The sequence below is a fragment of the Cygnus olor genome, chromosome Z (genome assembly GCF_009769625.2).
Source record: "Cygnus olor isolate bCygOlo1 chromosome Z, bCygOlo1.pri.v2, whole genome shotgun sequence".
Taxonomy (NCBI): Eukaryota; Metazoa; Chordata; class Aves; order Anseriformes; family Anatidae; genus Cygnus; species Cygnus olor.
The window spans coordinates 25,217,213-25,240,215 of record NC_049198.1 but is presented as its reverse complement, the minus strand read 5'-3'; the positions used below and the strand labels follow the sequence as shown (position 1 = coordinate 25,240,215).

The 23,003-nt window shown below is 44.5% G+C and overlaps 1 protein-coding gene and 2 long non-coding RNA genes across 4 annotated transcripts in view; 2 read left to right on the top strand and 1 right to left on the bottom strand.

Moving 5' to 3' along the window:
* LOC121062118 (protein S100-A1-like) overlaps positions 1-23,003 on the top strand; it is a 57,025-nt gene that overhangs the window by 28,067 nt on the left and 5,955 nt on the right. The window lies entirely within an intron of this gene.
* On the top strand, positions 1,034-21,942 carry LOC121062121. Of its 2 annotated transcripts, XR_005815417.1 has the most exons (4): positions 1,034-1,239; positions 1,346-1,515; positions 4,853-5,044; positions 20,807-21,942. It is a non-coding gene; the product is annotated as an uncharacterized LOC121062121 (long non-coding RNA). The 2 variants fall into 2 exon arrangements; XR_005815418.1 differs by lacking the exons at positions 1,034-1,239; positions 1,346-1,515 and adding an exon at positions 2,646-2,752.
* On the bottom strand, positions 13,386-17,819 carry LOC121062122. The gene is made up of 3 exons (XR_005815419.1): positions 17,778-17,819; positions 16,679-16,680; positions 13,386-13,494 (listed from the first exon to the last, which is right to left on the bottom strand). It is a non-coding gene; the product is annotated as an uncharacterized LOC121062122 (long non-coding RNA).

Genomic DNA, 23,003 nt, shown 5'->3' with positions numbered 1-23,003 from the left:
AACCTAGACGATTCTGTGATTCTGTGATTCTGAGTCACCATCCCTGGGTGTCTTCAAAAATGCGTAGAACTTAGTGACATAGTTTAATGGTGGACTTGGTAGGGCTAGGTTAAAAATTGGACTAGATGATCTTAGAGCTCTTTTCCAACCTAAATGATTCTATGATTCTATGATTCTAAGTCTGTGGCTGACACCCACCTCTGTGCTCTCCTACACTGGAGGGAAAGAATGCCTTTCACTGGGACTTCAATGGGCTTGAGAGGTGGGCCTGTGTGAACATGATGTTCAACAAGGCAAAGTGCAAGTTCCTGCTACTGGGTCAGGGCAACCCCAAGCACCAGTACAGGCTGGGTGGAGAATGGATTGAGAGCAGTCCTGCAGGGAAGCACCTGGGGGTGTTGGTTGATGAGAAGCTCAACATGAGCCACCCATGTGAGCTTGCAGCCCAGAAAGCCAACTATATCCTGGGCTGCACCAAGAGAAGCGTGGCCAGCAGGGTGAGAGAGGTGTTTCCCCCCTGCTCTGCTCTCATGAGACCTGGAGTGTTGCATTCAGCTCTGGGGCCCCCACTATAAGGAGGACATGGATCTATCAGAGTGAATCCAGAGGGCCAAGAGGATGATCAGAGGGCTGGAACACCTTTCCTGTGAAGACAGGCTTGGAAAGTTGGGGTTATTCAGCTTGGAGAAAAAAAAAGGCCAGCTTGAATGGGGCTTTGGGCAGCTAGATCTACTGGGAGGTGTCCTTGCCTATGGTGTAGCTAGATGATCTTTAAGGTCCCTTCCAACCCAAACCGTTCTGTCATTCTGTGGTTCTGTGTTTCTACGATTCTATGATCTGTGCGGTTAATGAGCTGCTAGGTTCTTTCAGATCCAAGCTCCGGTGTATGTGCTTCAGTAGAGGGGCAATGTACCTAAATGTAAACATATTTACAATTTGACTGTGTTTCTGGGCTGGACATGTCCACTCCCATCTCTCTATGTGTGTCCTGCTTTCCTGTCACATATGCTGCCAGCTGTTGAATGTTCTGTGAGTCAGCCTAACACTCACCTGGGTGTTTTGTTTTGCCTCAGCAAACTCCAGTAGACAAACCATGTGAGAGAAACAGCGCAATCTCTGATTGCCAGAGCCATGGTAGCAAGAGTCCTAATGTGACTGTAACACGGAAGCTGCACCTTTGCATGTAAAACTTGTTCCATCTAGTCTCTGTGGGATTGTTACACTGGTCGAGAAGCACAGGTATGCTAATAAAGTTATGTCAGTATTTGGAGTACTTTACCAGCACAGTCTGTTGGTAGCATGCTCATCATATGGATTAAACCTTATTCCTTTGTTTGTTCTGAAGGTGTCAATAATATACAGTAATGGGCATTAATGAGCACCTGTGTAATGAGGCAAGACGACAAAATGTGGGAGGAGAAGAAAAGCATACATGTGAGTAGTCTGCATTTAGGAGTTAAGAGAAATGACCCAGTAGGACAGCAACTCTCATCTCTATTGGTTGGTCACCTCCAGGTAAGGCAGCCCCCAAAACATGTCCGTTATGTCAGACAGCTCTGAGTGAACTGTGGCACAGGGGGATGCTGTTCATAATTTATGGCAGTTATAAAGACCAATGTATAATTATTCATAAGGTTGGCAAGATTTTAACTGTCAAGCATTGCATCCATCAAATGACAAGTGCTCTGGCTGAGAACAAGCATTAGCTGGCATGTGAGAGAATGTCTACCTATTGCAGTTACCAGCTATGTTTGGTTCAGTTCTGGGAATTGAATGTTCAGCATGTTTGAGAATGAACTTTTAGTGCAGTTTACTTGCTTCACCCCACATTACAGTGCTTGTCAGCTCTCTGGTCATGCAGAGGAAGAAACCAGTGCATGGAGGTATTTCTGCAGTGAGGGACACCATCAACATTCAGTTTTTCTCTACATTGGGTCTGAACTCAGGGTATTAAGTATTTCTGGTGCTGTGTCTTAGCAGCAGGGTCTGTACTTCCTCTGGCTGAATGTCTGTGATGGCGACTGCTGCACCACTCAATCCACTGTGGGATGTAGGGAAGTAGAGACAACTTGCATTAGTCCTGGCTGGGTCTGTATTTCTGAGCACTTGGAAAACTACAACAATTTAACATAGGAAAGCAAAGGCTATGCTTCCTCTTTGGAGAGGCTGATTTGCTGAATAAAAAGAAATGAAGGAAATAATTACACATAACACAAATAAAAATAAATAAAAGATGCAATAGATAGAGGGAGTTTCCTGAAGGCTCTCCTATGTCAGTCATTCATTTGCAAAAGACAGGGGTGGGGTATGAAGAAAACACAAGAAGCAATAGACGAGTCAAATGTCACTGTGGGCTAGGAAGAGAACACCATGCTCTAGTGCTCACTGGCATTTGGCTGGCAGTGACTCAGGACCAGAGTATACTTACAGATTGACATGCCATGACCCCCTGACATTTCATCTTGAAACTCCAGTCAGGCAAATCCATTTCTTTTTCTGTGAGTGGACGAACACAGTAACATACTTTACAGTGTAAAAATATTGGGGGAAGGACACTAATTCATAATGTGTTGGGTGCACGTGATGCTGTATCCCATTCAAATGACTTTTTAGGTTAAAATCACTAATGTGTCCCATTTAACTTTGGGTGTACATCATGCGCCAGCTGGAAAGGCCAGAGGTGGCTGTATTGTGGTGATGCTATTTGTAAGCTGGCGTGGAAGGTGCCATTGCTGTGAAGAGTGCTTTGATGGTAAAATAGAAATTATGAAACTACTCTGTCATAGTTTATGAATACTGTGTTGTGTATACAGGGCTGGTTACCTGGGACCTTCCCATGTGACTACATGTGGTTTAATTGGTAGAGTCAAGGAGCAGACAGTGAAAGACAACAATATCTGCCCATACTACACCCCATAGTAACTGTCTGAGCTACTGCTGGACTGTGGGTAGGTAGCTGAGCCTGAGGAGCCTCATTCAGCTCCTGCAGCCCACTTGTGAGGGTTTTGGTTAGCAGGGTCAGCCATGGAGGGCATGATGGCATGCTCCAAGGTGACTTGTGGTCAGCTGCTTGTCAGGGAGCTGTTTGGAGCAGTGTTTCTGAAGAGTGCATGTGGATTTGCTCTCATTTGCTATTGAAGGATGTAGAGCTGTCTTCAGCATAGACAAAACTCAGCCCAGGGAGAGCTCTGAGGAGTTAAATTCTGTAGAAGTAGCCAAGAAGGTGCTGAAGAAGGGCAGACAGCAAAAGAGAGAGAAGAGGAACTAGTCCCTCCCACAGCTACCTTCACTCTAGTAATGCCATGTTTTCACTTTGGTATCTCTGGTTGGCCTTGGTTTGGCAGATAGGGAAGATCCTGGCTCTAATGACATAATGACATGGGACATTATGGAGCAGAGCTAGCACCACCAGAACTGGGGAAATTGCAGTGCCTGACTCTGCTGCTAAGGCCACAGCTTCAACTGCCTACCACTCAAATCAAGATAGCGGGGCTTTGGATAAGAGAGATGTCAGGAACACTGTTGTTTCAAGATCCTTTTCTCTGTCATGTGGAGTTTAAGTATAAACAATATTTAGTATGAGTACCAACCATGGAGTCACTTCTTATCACAGGACACCCAAAGATGCTGAACCAGACCCACTAGACATGGTTGGGGAAAAAGGTGACCATTTTCCTGAGGACCATTTTGGGGGACTTCTCTATTTAGTGGGGTCACCATCCGGTGCACTGAGCTACACATGTATCTCATGTTAGCTAATACTTAGTTTCTCTTAGCAGAAACTCACAGTGCCTTTGTGTTGGCTAGGACATTCCCTCTTCAAAGGAGAGCAAGCTCCTCCCAGTCACTTAACACTTGGACAGGGAGATGAGACGCACATCTCTGCATTGTTACCTAAACATCCTATACGAACAGATAGATGATACAGTGGGAAGCTTAGTATGTCTAGCCTAGTAGCCTCCCTCCTTCCTCCCAGAGCACCCTCCTCTCCATCATTCACACAAGGATCCACAACTGCATCATTTAAGTCGTAGGTGCCAGTGCTTCCTTGGCTCTCCATGCAGGGTGTTCCCACAGAGCAGGGACTTTACTGTAAATTTGCACCCCCACTTTTGCTTATTAACTTCCTAGCTGCAGAAGACTTGCAGTATGTGTACCACACTCAGTACCATATCCGTGGAGAAAGGGTACAAAGCATGATGTGGGAGTGTGGCTTCTCAGACAACGGTCAGAGAGTAATGTACCAGCCAAGCTGTCTGTCCAAGGTGGTAGTATTGGTGATATTCAGGAGCTGGTCGAGCATGCTGTTCGTCAGCTGCAGCTCAAGGGGAACGAATCATGTTTTCTCCAAAACAGCAAAACGGAGCCGGTACTGTGATTAAATGCTCCCTCTTCTGTTTCCAGTGGATATTGCATGTTCTCTTCAACGTAGACAAACGTGAAAGATTTAATTCACTTTTCTGTCCAGATAGTTTTGCAAATCTCCATTTCAAAACACACAAATCTGACGCTAGAGAGGGAGAAGAACTTAACAGCTGATATTAAATATCCCTGCTAAGCTTGGGATCAGGAAAGTGGATTGCTAAGGAGAGATAAAGGGCTCCTGAAGGGTAACTTTGGAAGCAGGACATTGTCATAGTGTCTTCCAGTCTCCGTCTTTTTTTTTTTTTCTTTTCTTTTTTAATCTAAAACACTGTTAAACTGAACTCTTCTGAGTGTAATTTTATCTGAACAAGAGGACAAGAGGAAGTCTTGTAATCCTCAGCTTTCTGAACTAGTATGACATGCAGAAGTTTATTACCAATAATAGCTGTTTTGTTTGTTTATTTGTTTGTTTTCTTTATTTTCACAGCTTCTGAGCCCATGTGAATTTTGTTCCTCACGGAAATGTTGCTTCACCTGCAAGTCTGACTTTAATTTAATGCATGTTTACCATGGTCACTGTAGCTACTCTGTGCAAATATCTCTGTGTTGGTGAAGGTGGTAACTCAGGCTGCTTCACAAGTGGAGAGTGATTTAAGTAACAAATAAAAATATTTCTTAGGTAAGAAATGAATCTCCTCCACCCTTTGAACAGAGTCCCATTTGTACATTTTTACCAGTCTTCCATCTTTTTCAGGGAGGAATTGTAACATTCTTACAAGGTAATGCAAGCATGCTTCTGTTTGGTATTAAGGTCAGGACTGGGGCTGGGATGTAGCTTTGGAGTGGCAACACACCTTGTCAGATGAGCCAGGGACTGCTGAGAGTGCTGGACCTGTCCTGTAAGTGGGGCTGCATCATAAGAGGAAATGGTGGGAGCATCATCTTCTCATTTTACATTAAATTTCTTTTCATAGTAAACAAGAACAAAGAATGGGGAATGCCTGGTCTCGGTACCCTGTTGAAAATCTACATGTTTTGTCATATCATTATTTAGGAGCTTTCCATGGGCCAGTAACATCCATAATTTTGATAGCTGGAAGTTGTTGTGAACTTGCTCTGGGAGTGTCATAATTTTATTTAGGTAATCGTTTGATTAAAAGACATCGATGCCTGTTATACTCACTGTTTCAATGACCAGTGGAAGGTGGAAAGTACACATGGAATTAATAAAGATACCATAATTAGAGTGCTAGAGAACTATGGCAAGCACTGTTTTCTGCCGTACTTCTGCCACAGTATAACTCCAAGGAGATGTAAGAGCCCCAGGTGTTCACTACAGCTTCTTGCTATCTGAAAACAGGAATACTTACATTTTTGTACCAAAATGAACATACTTGAATACCTAGCTCAACACAATGGAAAAAGCTGGCAGCATGTACTTGCCCCTCAAGAACCTGACAGTTATTTGGATCTGGTGAGTGAACTCATGAAATGGAAATTCTATAGAATCAGAGAGCAAGGAAGGGTGGTGATATTGTCAATTTTTAATCTATAGATGACAGTGCTCTGTATTATCATCAAAAGTATGTATGAAATTTCATTTAGTAGCATTCTTTATATTTGTGTCAGCATATTTATCCTTTCTTCTCTGGAAATACCAGTGGGATGATCAATTTTTTTAAGAACCTTTAAGCAATGCCAGAAGAGTTATTTTGGAAAAGTCTTTAAATAAAAGCAAAACTGCATTTCGCTCTAAAATCAAGGGCGGGGGGGGGGGCGGGGGGGGTAGGTTGAAAAAATATTTGCAGAGAAAATAAAAGCTTAAATTAAAAAATGCTGCAGAGTATGTCAGTCATTGGCATTCCCCTTTTCATTGCTCAGGGACTTTGGTCAAATATCTGAAAAACAAATAACAGAAATTCATACAGTTCTGATTATGAACAAATTCCTTTTCACTGAGATGTATGTCTCTCACAAATATGATATAAATGTTATTACACTCTTATGGATAATGAATGTAGAAAGCTCACACGAATAAGGGAGTTTGGATGGAACTTATGTCATGTTGTCTGGGTCAGAAAGAGTATAAACTGTGCTATGTAGCTATTTAAATTAAAGAGAAGACCCTCCAATCAAAAATAGAATATTATTCAGCATGGTTGGGTGGAGATGAGAAGGAAGTTCTGTGAATTTAACACCATCTCTTTCAAGGCTTTGTTACAGAGATACTTTGAAAACAGGGTAAGAGCAATAAAACATTACTCAACCTTTTAGAAGTCAGCAGAGCAGTAAATTTCAAAGTGGATTTATGCACTATTGCTCTGTTTTCCACAGCAGACATGACAATTATTTTTAGCCGCACAAAGAGAATGCTTGTAATTGTTCTGTGGGCTTTCTCTCTGTCACAACTTCAACTCATCCATTGTATCTCACTTCAGTGATTTTATTCCAGTTTATTTCCAAATTTTAATAACATATTTTAAACATGATCTGTATTGGTTGAGTTATACTTCCACAGATGTTTGTGTCTACTTCTTCTCTTCCAATGTTGAATGCTTTTGTTTTTATTATTAGAGGTGTTTGCTGAAATCTAGTTCATTCAGTCTACTTCTGTGCATCTAATATAGTGGAATTGAAAGCGAGATAACTGATCAGCCATAGCAAGATCATGAGGAATGACTCACAACCTCTTAAGAGGACCTTATGCTGCAGAGTGAAACTTGAGGAGGTCTGCTAAGCATAGCTGGGGTATGGGTCAGGAGGCTGACATGAAGCCCAGGAGGTCAGCTTGTTGTCTGACATGGAGAACTCAGCTGCTGACCTGCAGCTCAGAGGAGGTGCCTGTCAGGGATGGCAGGGCTGGGAGCTCCAGCCTTTGCTCCGCAAAGGCAAGGGATGGAGGCATCACAGCAGGGCAATGTGAGCTGGGTATCACTTGAGTGTATCCGCACAGCACTCAATTCTCAGTTTCTTCTCCAAACAGAAATGAAACATGCAGCCCCAAATTCCATGTTAACTCTCAGCTGTGAAGAAAAAATGATGCCCCTTGGCTTTCTTTGTTCCTCCCACCATTTCAGCTGTCTGTGGTTCACACATGCATGCAACATATCTCTGGGCCATCATTTATGATGTTCAATTAAACATGAAACAACCACTAAATTTCCTTGCATTTTAAAGACAAATAAATCTATTGTACCTCAGAAACAGATGCCTCTGGCTCTCTATTTGCATCAGCTTTTTTAACAATCAGCCTGGCTCCTGCTGAGACATGCATTGCTCCAATAGTACTGGTACACCACCATTCTTAGTGCTATTGAAAATCCACTCTTCTATCCCGTGAGCAGATCTCTCGGAGCAACAACACCTATAATAACAATGAGACCATATGGGGGAGGGCTGCAAGTACTTCCTGCTTTCAGAGTTTTGCTTTGTTCTGACCTAATCCTGGAAAGGGCTATTTGGTCTGCTTTGGACTTCTTAATGAATTTTCTCCCTATTACAAAATTACTGAGACATCCATTTAAACCACATGCCTAGAACACTCATCCAGTCTCCAGTGATATGCATTTCAGAGATGTCTCAATGACACAGGCTTTTGTATTTAGTAGCTGTCAATAAACATTTCCCAAGAGATTGTCATAGCAAGCAGCTTCACCATTTAAAAATATTCTTCTGTTTGTTTTGACCTAGGCTTTTTTTCTTTTTTTTATTTCTTCTTATTGTTATATTGGTAAAGACCATGAATAATTACTTCTTACCTTCTCCATGCCACTCTCGTGCATGGATTTCTTTCACCTCCCTAATCAGTTATTTCCTTCCGCAAACTGACATGCCTTGTGTATTTAGCTGTTTCTAACATAAAAGCTGCTTCATACCTTTGAACACCTTTTCTGCTCTTCTCCTTGCCTCTTCTAATCCTGCTGTACTGTTTGTAAGATGAAGAGACCAGGACTACTACAATATTGAAGAAGTGAGCTCCCTTATTTAGTGGTTTAAGAATATTTCTTGTTCTGTTTTCTATTTATTTCCTAAACCTGTTTTCTTTTCTGTTTTGTTTTGTTTAGTGGTTTGTTTTTTTTTTGTTTGTTTGTTTGTTTGTTTTCAGATTCCTACTGGGCCTACATTTACATTTCCTCTCTCTATGCAGCTTTATATCAACACAAACAAGAACAACAGCAAAACTCACAACTTCATTTCTTCATTATTCATTTCCTTTCCCACATCATGGGTGAATATGCTGAATAGTGCCTGCCCCAGCACAGATTCCCGTGGGTCTCCATTGGTGGTTTCAGTTCACTTTTAAAGAATAATAATTCATTCTTTATTTCTTATCTTTAAATAAGTCATGCACCTTTGCAAGTCTTTTCCTTTTATCCCATGGCAACCTTGTTTCTTAAAGAGGGAGGAATCCTTTCTGGGCACAAGGTAGACAGCAGTCACTGAGATCATCTACTCATGGACTCCTTCAGGGAAAGTTTTGAGTCATGACTTCCTTTTACTTTTCCCCAGTATATATATGTTGTATGTTCCCACCATTCTGTTTTTCATGCTAATGTCCACCTCTTTGTCTACTATGAACAGCGATTTTACTGTTCAGCAGCTCTCTGGATATTGAAGGGCATGTCTCAAATTGATATCAAAGCAGATTTCAGCAAGTGGCTACTAGCAGAGCACATGGTTCATGAACCTCGATTTCGTTTAGAGCTATGGGGTGGATACCATCCAGTCCTGGTAACTTGTTACTGCTTGTTTTGAGGATTTGCCCTACAATTCCTTCTACGCCCACTTTGGTTTGAGACAGATCCGCCAGCGTGTCCTTTTCTCTGTCCTGTGGGAGACTCCCCAATCTCCACCACAGCGAAAACACATGCAAAATACGTATTTAGGTCTTTTTCTATGGCTTTTCTTCCCCTTAAATACTTTGTATATCCTGACTACCTACTGGCCCTCAACGCCCTCTTCAGGCTCCTCAATCCCATTGCATTTGAGAAAGAATTTGTGTCTTTTTGCAGACTGCTCCTCTAACAGCTCTTGAGAATACTGCATTACTCTGTTCCTCCCTCTTCTTCCATTCCCCCTCGAAACAGTGGCATTGGTATTAAGTGCTTCTGAACTATCTTTTTCCCACAGCAAATGGTAAGCTTGAGATGCATTATTAAGGACCAGATGTTTCCATGCATGCCTGTTGCTGTCAGCTGGCCTTTCATTAGTGGAATATACAGCTCAATTCTGCAAAACACGTGCCTAAACCCCATTCCTTTAATACTGAACTGTGTTAAGTACTTAAATTACCTGCAGAGTTTGTAGCTTTAGGTACCAAGCCATGAGAAGCTGGACTTCTTTTTCTCTGTAATTTTTAATATTACTTCTCATTTTGCTTATTGTTTATAAAGCAGAACTTTATGCAAAGTTTGCTGTAGTAACGCAGTAGAGAAACAACTGTGGGTGTCCTGGAGCAGTTGGGAGAGTCTGACTCCTTGGGTCCTGCAGTCTGAATCGTTTTGGTAGTCATTGCTAGCATGAGATCTAGAAGTAGCAGTTCTTATGCAGGACACTAAGGGGCAGCCCCAGACCTAAAGTTTTTCTCATTGTTTTATAAATATCCAAACTAAGACAGAACTTTGTTCAACTCATTTTTTCATATTGATTTAATATCAACAAAACCCACAAATATTGAATCAATCTAGTCTGCAGTGTTTTGGTGGTTTTTTTCCACTTCCATCTTTAAACAGTTATTTATTTCTGCCAATGCAATAGTGACGAGCAAGATTAATTTATTTGTCATTTATCTCAAGAGTCAGCCTGTTTGAGCTTGTGGTTTGCAGACAGAGCAGAGAGTATGGAAAAGCTGCTGGAAGCTCTGCTTTGGCGGCCACCCATGCATCATGACATGGCTAAGTGCATATACATGTGCAGTTGTACAGGCCTTCACCACTCGGAGGAGCTCCTTGCCACCAGAGAGCAGCTGCATCAGTTGTGTCAGCCCTAGGAAACCTGCTCCCAAAGTAATAGTTTCTGTATGTATAGATGGAGAGCAGAGAACCATGGAAAGGAGGGGCTGAGGCAGGACTCAGTCACTGGTCCACCCAGGGCCAAAGGAAACCTGTGGAAGAAAGAGAATCCTGCTTTCTTGTACTTCAGACCATGCCAGTAACTGGAGGTGCCTTCCTCTAGGCTCCGGGAAAAACTACAGCAGGAAAGGGATTTCTTTAGGTTACAAAGCAGTGAAATCATATGGAGGACATTGTTTAGCGGTCCATATGTATTCTGCACATTGCTGAGCCTTCAATAGTGGAGAACACCCTGTACAATGCTGATAACATCATGAAGCAGAAAACATCTCATTGCACCTTGAGCCCTCTGAAGGCATCTCCATTTACTAATTCATCCCTGTTAGCTTTCCTGTTTCAAACCAGTGATAATGGACAAACACTACTTGCTCCCACATGCCAATGCATGAGTCAGATCTGAAGTGCTCTTCCACACAGGGGCAGCTTAGGAGGAGCTTATGCTGAAAAAGAGTATGAAGGGTGGCAGTAATTTTCTTAGTCACTTGCTACAACCTGTTGGGTGACTTGACCACAGTCCTGTGACACAGCTGGAATTCACCACAGCCTGCAAGGAGAGGTACCAATGGTACCTACCTGGAAAAAGTTTGGGGAAGGAACTGGACATTGAAGTGAGTTAGGAAAAAGGCTGCTGGGTGTTGAGACGAGCTTGAATGAGTCGGTCGGAACAAACATGCCTCAGGAGGGTGGGTTTGTCTTATCCATCAGTGGATTTATCACAAAGGGAATTACTATCCTGTTCAGAAGGTGTTGTACTGTAATGTCAGCTAGCACAGACAGCTGGAGTGGGGTGCATATTCTCCAGTTACTTGGAACTGGTCACTCTGCTAGATGAGGCATAGCTGTGTCTGACACCATGGAACTTTACACTACTTTGGTATCCTTCCTTGGTGTAGATAGACAGAATTAAAGTAATAAATGACTCTGCAGCAGAGCAGGGGATCGCAGTATGCAGGGTGTCCCTTCATCTCAGGAAGAGCAGTCAGGCATTGGAAAGGCTTGCCCAGGGAGGTGGTGGAGTCACCATCTCTGCGGGTGTTTAAAGAAAGGTTGGACCTGGCGCTTAGGGACATGGTTTTGTGGGTGATATTGTCGGTAGGGTGATGGTTGGACCAGATGATCTTGAAGGACTTTTCCAACCTTAATGTTTCTATGATTCACCGAGGCCCCTTCAAGGCAGCAGAGGTAATTCAGGCTGGAGGTGATGAAATCACTGAGAGAGGCCTGAAGGCTATCAAAAGGGACTTCAGGAGATTGGGGCAGTTACTGGATGGAGTGTGAGCACAGGTGGTGTTTTCCTGCTTTCCTTCTCCCTTCAGTGGCAGGGAGGGATACTGAGAAGACCTAGAAAGCCCAGATGATAAATACATTGCAGAGAGTCTGGTGCCATGGCAGGAATATTTTTATTTATTTTTTTACCGTGGGGAGGTTTACTTGGCACCTAGCCTGATGGCTATAGATGGGTCCCACCTGTCACAAAGGGGGAAACGGATGCTAGCCCAAGAGCTGGCAGAGCTCATTGAGAGGGCTTTAAACAGGGAATGAATGGGACGGATGGGAAATGAGGCTTGACAGAGATGAGCCTCGGGGAGCAATAACAGGGTTGGGGGTTAGGGTGATGGCACAACTAAATTGCATCTATAATAATGCATGCAGCGTGGGGCAACAAACAGGAGGAGCTGGAAGCCATTGTGTGGCAGGCAAACATCTGTCTTTACTAGTCAGACTGCTTATCCTCAGGGTACTCAGCATCCCCATGTGGAAGTCAGGGATGGGGAGCAGAAGAAACCCACACACACAGTTCAGGTGGAACAGTTAAAGGCCTGCTGCTCCACCTGGACTGTCACAAGTCCATAGGGCCAGGCGGGATCCACCCAAGGTTACTGAGGGAGTAGGCGGATGTGATTGCTGGGCTGCTTTCCATCATCTGTCAACAGCCTTGGTCATCCAGAGAGGTCCAGGATGACTGGAGACTTACTAACGTGATGGCCATCTATAAGAAGGGTCGTAAGGGGAACCCCGGGAACTACAGGCCTGTCAGCCTGACCTCGGTGCCAGGATAGGTGATGGAACAGGTCATTCTGAATGCAATCAGGCAATTTATGTATATGTGGGACAACTGGAGGATCAGGCCCAGTCAGCGTGGGTTCATGAAAGGCAAGTCCTGCCTGACCAACCTCATCTCCTTCTATGACCAGGTGACCTGCTGGGTGGATGAGGGAAAGGCTGTTGACGTAGTCTACCTAGACTTCAGCAAAGCCTTTGACACAGTCTCCCACAGTATTTTCCTGGAGAAGCTGGCAGCCCATGGCTTGGACAGGTACACGCTTTTCTGGGTTAAAAACTGGCTGGACAGCCAGGCCGAGAGTGTGGTGATGAATGGAGTGATATCCAGCTGGTCACGAGTGGTGTTCCTCAGGGGTTCGTGTTGGGGCCCATCCTCTTTAATATCTTTATTGATGATTTGGATGAGGGAATTGAGTGCACCCTCAGTAAGTTTGCAGATGACACCAAGTTTGGGGGAAGTATCCATCTGCCAGAGGGTAGGAAGACCCTGCAGAGGGACCTGGACAGGTTGGATTGATGGGCAGAGGCCAATGGGATGAGGTTCAACATGGCTAAGTGCCAGGTCCTGCACTTTGGCCACAACAACCCCATGCAATGCTACAGGCTTGGGGCAGAGTGGCTGGAAAGCTGTGCAGAGGAAAAGGATCTGGGGGTGTTGGTCGATGCTTGTCTGAACATGAGCCAGCAGTGTGCCCAGGTGGCCAAAAAGGCCAATGGCATCCTGGCTTGGATCACGAATAATGTAGCCAGCAGGACCAAGGAGGTGATCATCCCCCTGTACTCTGCTCTGGTGAGGCTGTACTTTGAATACTGCATTCAGTTTTGGGCCCCTCAGTACAAGGACATCAAGGCCCTGGAGCATGCCCAGAGAAGGGTTACGAAGCTGGTCAAGGGTCTGGAACACAGGTCCTATAAGAAGTGGCTGAGGGCACTGGGGTTGTTTAGTGTGGAGAAGAGGAGGCTCAGGGGAGACCTTATTGCTCTCTACAACTACCTGAAAGGTAGTTCGGCCTCTTCTTGCAGATAACTAGTGAAACAACAAGAGGGAATGGCCTCAAGTTGCGCCAGGGTAGACTTAGGTTGGAAATTAGGAGACATTTCTTTTCAGGAAGAGTAGTCAGGCATTGGAAAGGTTTGCCCAGGGAGGTAGTGGAGTCACCGTCCCTGAGGTTGTTCAAGGAAAGTCTGGATGTGACATTGTTGGTAGGGTGATGGTTGGACCAGATGATCTTGGAGGTCTTTTCCAACTTTAATGATTCTATGATTCTATGTCTGTGTACACAAATCTCCTTCAGAAGCACAAGAAGGAGAAAGAATGCTTGTATAGCTAAAATGTCATTTAATAACTTTAGGGTTAACAAAGGTTTTCTATGCTATTTTCCAAATAACGATAAATTCCTATACAACCTGATGTTACCTCTACAAGCTAGTAATGGGTTGTTGCTCACAGAGGAAAAGGTGGCTCATTTTCTGGAAGAAAGAGAAGGGAGTAGTGGTTGGTGACGCTACTCTATCTCAAGTATAGACAATACTTTGATTCCTGGCCTAAATGAGTATTATAAGAGAAATGTCTGGTACGGAAACAGGCAGACGTCAGTGAGCTAGTCATTTCAATGCAAAAGTAAATTATTTATTTGGATAAGAATATATAATATTGTCCAACATGGCATGCAAAAGAGAATGGGATCAGGGTAAACTTAAGCATTTAAGTGTAATCTGTTAGAAAATATCTCTAAAGAGTAAATCACCAAGTTTAAGTGATAAAAGCTATTAGGAACATCTTTAAAAGCTCTTTGCTATTCTGCTCTCTGTGGGGCTACAGCAGTTAAAACAGCCTTGAAAATATGAACTGGAACATGTGGGGAAGACAGACATGCCTGATGGAACAAGATAAATCAGTCAAACAGACAGATACGGAAACAGAACAAAAATGAAAACGCTAACATTGCTAAAATGTAAAAATATTCATTATAACTTTACAAGAAATACTGGTTCAAATGTAGTCTCCTAAAAGCTCTTTAGTCTATATAAGTAAGCTCTTTATTCTAATCTAGTATACTTAATCTAATGTAAGCTTTTTACTGTACAGTCTATCTGTCTTTCTGAGCCTTGCAATGTTCCCTGTTGCTTACAGTCACAACTTTTGCCATGTTGGGGATACAACATTGATTCAGAACACGTGCATCCCAAGAACAGAGTCAATCTGGGAAAAATAAATAATGACAGGATGTGGGTGGGAGGCTGACTTGCCTTTCCCAGTGCAATAACTATTTGTGAGAAAATATTTCCCACGTGTATTCTGGCAAATTGTAAGACCAGATGCCCTAAACATGAGATCCTCCCTCTTAAATTGAGCAGTATTTTATTGTGGCTTAGGCTGTCACTTTATAGGCTTCTCTGGCTTAAAGACATCCTGTATTATGTTGCCTTAAGAAGATACCAAGGGAAAATCGGTGTGACCCAAAAAGCCAAAACTACTTCTTCCTCCCAGATAGCAGACCCAGTCATGGTCACCACAAGGCAGAAAGCGCTCGCTAAAGCACTCACCAAAAAGACTGTGGCAACCCAAACTGAGTGCCTGCCCAAAGATGCAGCTGTTCAGGTCTCCGGCTGCAGGCAGTACCTGAGCCTGTCGCTGCCAACAAAGGGTGACAGAGATACTACTTGCATGAGGTGCGAGCAGGTGGAGAATCTGATCAGCCTGGTGGCAAATCTCAAACAGGAGGTGGAGAAATTAAGAACCATCAGGGAGTGTGAGTAGGAGTTAGACCTGCAGAGTAACTCCCTGCCATGCCTGAGAGAAAGGCACCAGGGCAACACACCCCAAATAGTGGTGGACCCCCTGCCCTGTCTCTGTTGGGCAGAGGGAGGGGACCTGGAATATGAAGAAGAATAGAAACAGGTCCCTGCCTGGCATCACAGGCGAGCCCCCTCCCTACCTGCCTTGTCTCACCAGGTGCCCTTACCCAACAGGTATGAGGCCTTGGGGGTCGAGGGACAGCGTAGTGAGGATGTGGGACAAAGTCCACCCAGGAGGCTGTCTAGGGCAAGGAAGTTGACTCCATGCCTCAAGATTTCCTCCACCAAAAAGGGAAGAAGGATAATGGTCATAGGCAACTCCCTTCTGAGGGGAACAGAGGGCCCCATATGTTGGCCAGATCCTACTCATAGGGAAGTCTGCTACCTACCTGGGGCCCAGGTCAGGGACATTACCAGGAAGGTTCCTGACCTTGTTCACCCCTCTGATTATCAGCCATCAATGATAAGTCAGGCTGGCAGTGATGAAATATCAGAGAGAAGCCTAAAGGCTATCAAAAGGGACTTCAGAGGACTGGGGCAGTTACTGGATGGAGTGAGTGTGCAGGTGGTGTTTTCCTCTATCCCTTCAGTGGTAGGGAGGAATATTGAGCAGACCTGGAAGGCCCAGCTGATTAATACATGGCTGAGAGGCTGATGCCATCACAGGAATTTAGCATTATTTGATCATGGGGAGGTTTACTTGTCACTTGGCCTGATGGCTGCCGATGGTTCCCACCTGTCTCAAAGGGGGAAATGGACTCTAGCCCAGGAACTAGCTTGGCTTATTGAGAGGTCTTAAACTGGAAATGAAGGGGGTTGGGGGGAAAACTAGACTTGATAGAGATGAACCTGGGGGAGCAGTCCCAGGGTTGAGGGTGAGGGCGATTGTGCGATTCAAGTGCGTCTATGCCAATGCACGCAACAAGGGCAACAAACAGGAAGCCATTGCGTGGCAGGCAAACTATGACCTGGTCACCATCACTGAAATGTGGTGGGACCACTCCCATGACTGCAGTGCTGTAATGGATGGCTACAAGCTCTTCAGAAGGGACAGGAATCTAAGGAGGGGCAGTGGTGTGTCTTTCTATATTAGAGAGTGTTTCAATGCCATTGAGCTTGGGGCTGGGAATGATAAGGTAGAGTCCCTGTGGATAAGGGTCAGGGGGATGGCCAACAAGATGGACATCCTGGTGGGGCTCTGTTATAGACCGCCAAACCAGGATGAAGAGATGGATAAGGCATTCAATAAGCAGCTGGCAGAAGTCACTCAATTGCCAGCACTTGTCCTCATGGGTGACTTTAACTTCCCAGACATATGCTGGAAATACAATACAGCCCCGAGGAAGCAATCTGGGAGGTTCCTGGAGTGCATGGAAGACAGCTTCCTGACTCAGCTCGTTAGTGAGCCTACAAGAGGGGGTGCCCCACTAGAACTTCTGTTCACAAACAGAGAAGGAATGGTGGGAGATGTGGTAGGGAGCTGTCTTGGGCAGAGTGACCACAATATGGTAGAGTTATCTATTCTTGGTCAAGTCAGGAGGGCTGTCAATAAAACTGCTACCTTGGGCTTCCAGAGGGCAGACTTTGAATTGTTCAGGACACTGGTTAGGAAGGTCCCTTTGGAGTCAGTCCTGGAGGGCAAAGGGGTCCAGGAAGGCTGGATGTTCCTCAAAAAGGAAGTCTTAAAGGTGCAGGAGCAGGCTGTCCCTGTGTGCCATAAGATGAGCCAGAGGGAGAGAAGACCAGTATAGCTAAACAGGGAACATTTGCTTTGTATATGGGAGAAAAACAGAATTTATGTCCATTGGAAAAAGGGACAGGCAAGTCACAGGGAGAGTACAAGGAGGATGCCTGCATATGCAGAGAAAAAATCAGGAAGGCCAAAGCCCAGCATGAGCTGAACCTGGCCGCTATGGTTAAGTATAACAAAAAATGTTTTTATTAATATATTAACAGTAAGAGGAGGGCCAAAGAGAATCTCCATTCTTTACTGGAAGCAGGAGGGAACATGACTACTGAGGATATGGAAAAGGCTAAAGTTCTTAATGCCTTCTTAACATCTAGAGATCTGCTGCTCTACCTGGACTGTCACAAGTCCATGGAGCCAGATGGGATCTACCCAAGGGTGCTGAGGGAGTTAGCAGATGTGATTCCTGGGCCGCTTTCCATCATCTATCAGCAGTCATGGTCATCCAGAGAGGTTCTGGATGACTGGAGACTTGCTAATGTGCTGCCCATCTATAAGAAGGGTCATAAGGAGGACCTGGGGAACTTCAGGTACTGTGTTCAGTTTTGGGCCCCTCACTACAAGAAGGACGTCAAGGCCCTGGAGCATGCCCAGAGAAGGGCTATGAAGCTGGTCAAGGGCCTGGAACACAAGTCCTATGGGGTGTGGTTGAGGGAAGTGGGGCTGTTTAGTCTGGAGAAGAGGAGGCTCAGGGCAGACCTTATTGCTCTCTACAACTACCTGAAAGGAACGTGTGGGGAGCTGGGAGTTGGCCTTTTCTTGCAGATAACTAGTGACACAACAAGTAGGAATGGCCTCAAGCTGAACCAGGGTAGGCTTAAGTTAGAGATTAGGAGACATTTCTCCTCAGAAAGAGTAGGCAGGCATTGGAAAGGTTTGCCCAGGGAGATGGTGGCATCAGCGTCCCAGGGGATGTTCAAGGAAAGGTTGGACCTGGCGCTTAGGGATATGGTTTAGTGTGGTGATATTTTTAGTAGGGTGATGGTTGGACCAGATGATCTTGGAGGTCTCTTTCAACCTTAATGATTCTATGATTTTATGATCTATATCAAGAGTTGATCGGTCCCACAAAAGGCAGAGCTTTGCTCAGCTTTCAAAGAACCAGAAAATAACATTACGATTTTTTTTCCTGAGCTCTCCATCTCAGTGGAGAAGGGGAGTAGCAGCTCCACGGAGCCAACATGCTTTTCAACAGGGTGTATATCTACCTTACTCCAACTAAAAGGGAAGGAATCATTCATAGCTCATTGTGTCCTTTCTCAGATTTACAGGGCAAGGAACAACCTCTACCCCTTTCAGTAGACTCTAGTGAAATCATATGGACTACTCATTCAGTAAGGCTAATATCTATTAATACTTGAGCAAAGATGGCAGAATTCAGACCTATAGAATATTAGCGCCATGTCATGTGGCAAATCTGCCTTTCTGCTTCCGACAAATACATATTTTATGCCTTATACATTCTGACAGAAGCAGAAGGTGCACTTTCATATTTTTTTGGACAGGAAGATGCTTGTGAAGATTTACTTTCTTGAATAACACTATATGAGTGGTAAGAAATCCTAGGAGATTCCTCATAATTTCCTTTTTAACCTCATGTAGAGTGAGAATGTCATTCATAAACTCCAATGCTGTAGTGGCTGGGATGGAGTTAACTTTCCCTGCAACAGCCCATACATTGCTGTGCTCTGCACTTGTAGCTAGAATAGCAGTGGTATCACACCACTGTTGTGTCTATTGCTGAGCAATACTGGCACAGCACCAGGACTCCCTCTAACCCCACAGAGCCAGCAGGCTGGGGGTGGGTAAGAGGGGAGGAAGGAACATCACCAGGGCAGCTGACCTAAACCAACCAAAGGGATATTCCATAACACATGATGCCACACTCAGCAATAAAAGGTGGAAAAAGGAAGAAGAGAGGAGGGGTGGGAGGAGTGGCTATGTGCGTTGAGGCCCTGCTTCAAGGACGTGGTCAAGCATCGCTCACTGGTGGGAAGCCGAGAGTAATTTCTTTCCTCTGTACTTCCACGCGAACCTTGCTTTTTTTTTTTTCCCCTTTTCCCCTTTCCCTTTTCCCTTTAGTTAAATTAATTAATAATAATTTTCCCTTCATAACTGTTTTTCCTTTAATTAAATTATCCTTATCTCAACCCATGAGTTGTTTCTTTCCTCTTCTTCTTTCCCTCCTCTTCTGAGGAGGGGGAGTGAGAGAGCAGTTGTGGTGGAGTTCAGCTGCCTGGGAAGGTAAAACCACCACAAATGCTTTAAAAGAAAGGCTTAGCTATAAATGAGTATCCTCCTTTGTGCAGCTTATGATGGTGAAGATCACAAGAAGGTTCAAAAATAACAACTGTTTAACAGGACTGACAGAAGAACTGTTCTGAGAAGAGATATAGGACTTTTTTCTGCAGTAGATATAGGCTGAAAAATTTTGTAAGCATAGGTAAACAAGCTCTCTTGTTTTTATAGTGATCTCTGACTTTCTCACAGTCAGAGGGAGTGCTACTTGAGCACAGAGAGGGTGAGAGACACTACCATGGTTTGTTTTTTGCTGTAAAATGGTGCATATGGGGCTGGCCTCTCAGTAGTCTAGCTTTGGGTCAGAAAACAAGTGGAGGTGCGTTATTTCTGATTAGTCCTAAATAGCCATTTGTTATGGCACAAAGTAGACAGAAGAGGGATGAATTCTGTGCCAGGCAAAAAAATACCTCTGGAGTTCTTAAGACACCTTAGTAGTGCACACTAATTCTGTTGGATCAAGCTGGATCTGAAAGGCATCAGCATGGAGAAGACCTGTGGCAAGAGGTAGTCACAATGTGTGTATGGTGACAGCTTATGGCACCTGCTACACGAACAGGATGGCTTTGCGTTGGACAGAAACATGTGCGGGTAGCTGGCATTGAGCTACAGCGGTGCTCATGCAGCAGACAAAGGTGTGCAGCACTGGTGAAGGAAGGAGTAATTGTGGCTCTAGACTTGAGTGATGACATTTCCCAGCTTCCCAAGCATCCCTGTTCTTCCAGGAAAGCCAGCTTTATGTGCTCATCTGAAAGGGTGAGGTGTTTTATACTCTGGGTTTGCAAAGGGTTTCTTTACACTAAGTCAGGAAGACTTTCCAATTTAAGCAGCAAGCAATGTGGAAGCCTCATTGGGGTTTCAGGTCCCTTCAGCACGGCTGCTCCTGCCCACCCCCATCTTGTGCCCAAATGCCAGCCTCGAGACAGAAGCTGCATGAGGCGATGCCCTGAGGGGCGGCTGAGGGACTGGGCTTTTCTGGGAGTTTACATGTGGCCCCTGCAGGACCTTGCAGGCACACCTCATGCTGCCAGCCCCCCGACAGGCCACAGTGCCATCAGCGCCATCTGACCCAGTGAGGTCGGGAAGAGCTGCGAGGGGCCGGGTGTGCGCAGGTGGCTTCTGTGGCAGGGTTTGGCCATGTGCTCCGCCTGCCCTGCGCAGCTCGGGCACCATTGGGAACCAGGCAGGCCCAGGGCTCTGGGTTCTTCGGAGCTCCTGTGGCACATCACTTGTCAGCTGGACTGGCCGCAGAGGGATTGTGAGTCGTTTTGCCGTTGTCTCATTCACAATAGTGGGTGGGACTTCTCCTCCATATATAAAGGGTGCCCATGGCGGGGGAAGGAGAGGAGGGATGTGGATGGAGAGGATGAGGTTTGTGGGAATCATCTCGCAGCTAGCTCGCACTGAAGCTGTGATCTCCACTTTGTGCTCTTCTGCTACATTACATGCTTGTTTTTCACAGCTAGGCACAAACAGTCCAGGAGGCTTCTGCACAGCACGGATGACACCTTTTTCACACAGGCAGTGGAGGAGCCAATGAAGAGTGGTGTGCTGCTGGACCTTGCACTAACAGAGAAGGATTGGTTGGAGATGTAAAGGTTGGCAGCAGTCTTGGCTGCAGTGACCATGAGATGGTGGAGTTCAGGAGCCTTGTGTGGAGGAAGCATGGCAATGAGTAGGATTGCAATCCTGGACTTCAGGAGCGCAGACTTTGGTCTCACCAGGGACCTGCTTGGAGGAATCCCATGGGTTAGGGCCCTAGCAGGAAGGGGTGTCCAAGACAGCTGGCTAATATCCAAGCATCGCTTCCTCCAAGCCCAACAGCAGTCCACCCCTATGAGGGAGAAGTCAAGCAAGGGGGGCAGGAGGCCTGCAAGGATGAGCAAGGAGCTCCTGGCCTAACTCAAACAGGAAAAGGAAGGATACAGAAAGTGGAAGAAGGGACAGGCCACTTGGGAGGAATATAGGAACGCTCTCAGAGTATGCTGCAATATGATGAGGAAGGCCAAGCCCTATTTGGAATTAAATCTGGCAAGGGACGTCAAGGGAGACAAGAAGAGATTCTTCAAATACACTGGTAATGAGGAAAACTAGGGAAAATGAAGGCACACCACCACTGAGGCTGCCATGCCAGAGATGCTAGAACTTCTACACCAACTGGAGTCAAAGACAGCCAAGTGGTGTGCCACAATTGATATTGCTAATGTGTTTTTCTTGATCCCTTTGGCAGCAGAGTTAAGTTTCTTCCTAGTAGCTCATACAGGGTTCTGTTTAGGATGAGAATAATGCTGTTAACATGCTGATGTTTCAGTTGTTGCTGAGCGGTGCTTACGCTAAGTCAAGGCCTTCTCAGCTTCTCATGCTGCCCTGCCAACGAGGAGGCTGGGGGTGCACAAGTTGCTGGGAGGGGACACAGCCAGGACAGCTGGCCCAAGGGGGCCAGACGGGTGTCCCATACCACATGGCATCATGCTGGACAATAAGAACAGGTGAGTTGGCCTGTGGTCACATTCTCTGTCTGGTGGCTCGTCATCATACTCCCTGGCTGTCTGGCTGGGGATCAGTAAGTATTTCTAGCAAAATCAAAGTATAAGTAACTAAAAATAATGTAATATATATAGAGAATTATAACAAGTAAGAAAAAAAAAAAAAAAGGAAATTAAAACATTTGATCAATATAATCAATAATAAATCAATTACTCTTTAGTATTTTTTATCTGTTTTCTTTATTAAATAGGAATAAAATCGAATTTGTCAGTGTAAGTAGGTTCATCATTAAAAGATGTGCTGGCTGGGGAGCACATTGTCTCGCTGTCTCGGGAGCTATAAATGTTTTCATAGAGATGAATGCTGTAAATAAATAAATATTACATAGAGTAAAAAATAAAACAATAGTAAAAATATTAGCAGAGAAAGCAATAAAAACATTATGTCCATAAAATAATAAATTAAGTGCTATTTACTATTTTGTTCATGTTCATTGTTAAATAGTATTAAAATGGAATTTCTCCTTGAAAGATGTTTCACAGTTAAAAATATGCTGGCTTGCTGGCAGGGGAATGATTTTGATAGTTTTGGGACAAGTTCTGCTGCTTGACTTGGGATTTTTTAAAACATGAAATAAATGTAACAATACAATTAGTGGGAATATGTTTTCTAAATTAGAACTGGAATCATAATTCTACTAATAAAATCCTACTTGAAGTGACATCAGTGGTTAATCTTCTGTTTTTTTTTACTGGGTGGTTTTGGCAGGTAGCTATTATTGAGTGCACGGTGTTGCTTCTGTGCTTACCATGGCAGACACCAGAGTGCAAGGGAGCATCAGAGGGGAAATGGTGGCTGTTGATACATAGTTATGTATTGCTCTGAAACACACAGATTATATCACTGTATAAATTACTGAGATGATGTTCTGGAGACAATGGAAAAAAAAGAAAAAGGAAAAAAAAAAAAACCTTCTTTATTCTGTCCTGATGAAGATAGCAGCTCCTAAAGTTTATACTTGCTGCCGAAAAGTTGTACCTCTTGTAGACCTTGCATGGATAATTATTTTGCAATGTTATTCATAAACCAGACAATAGATGTAATACATACACAAATAGGAGGATTTTATACCAATGAACTGACTCAACTGTGTTTTTTTTATTTTTTCTGGC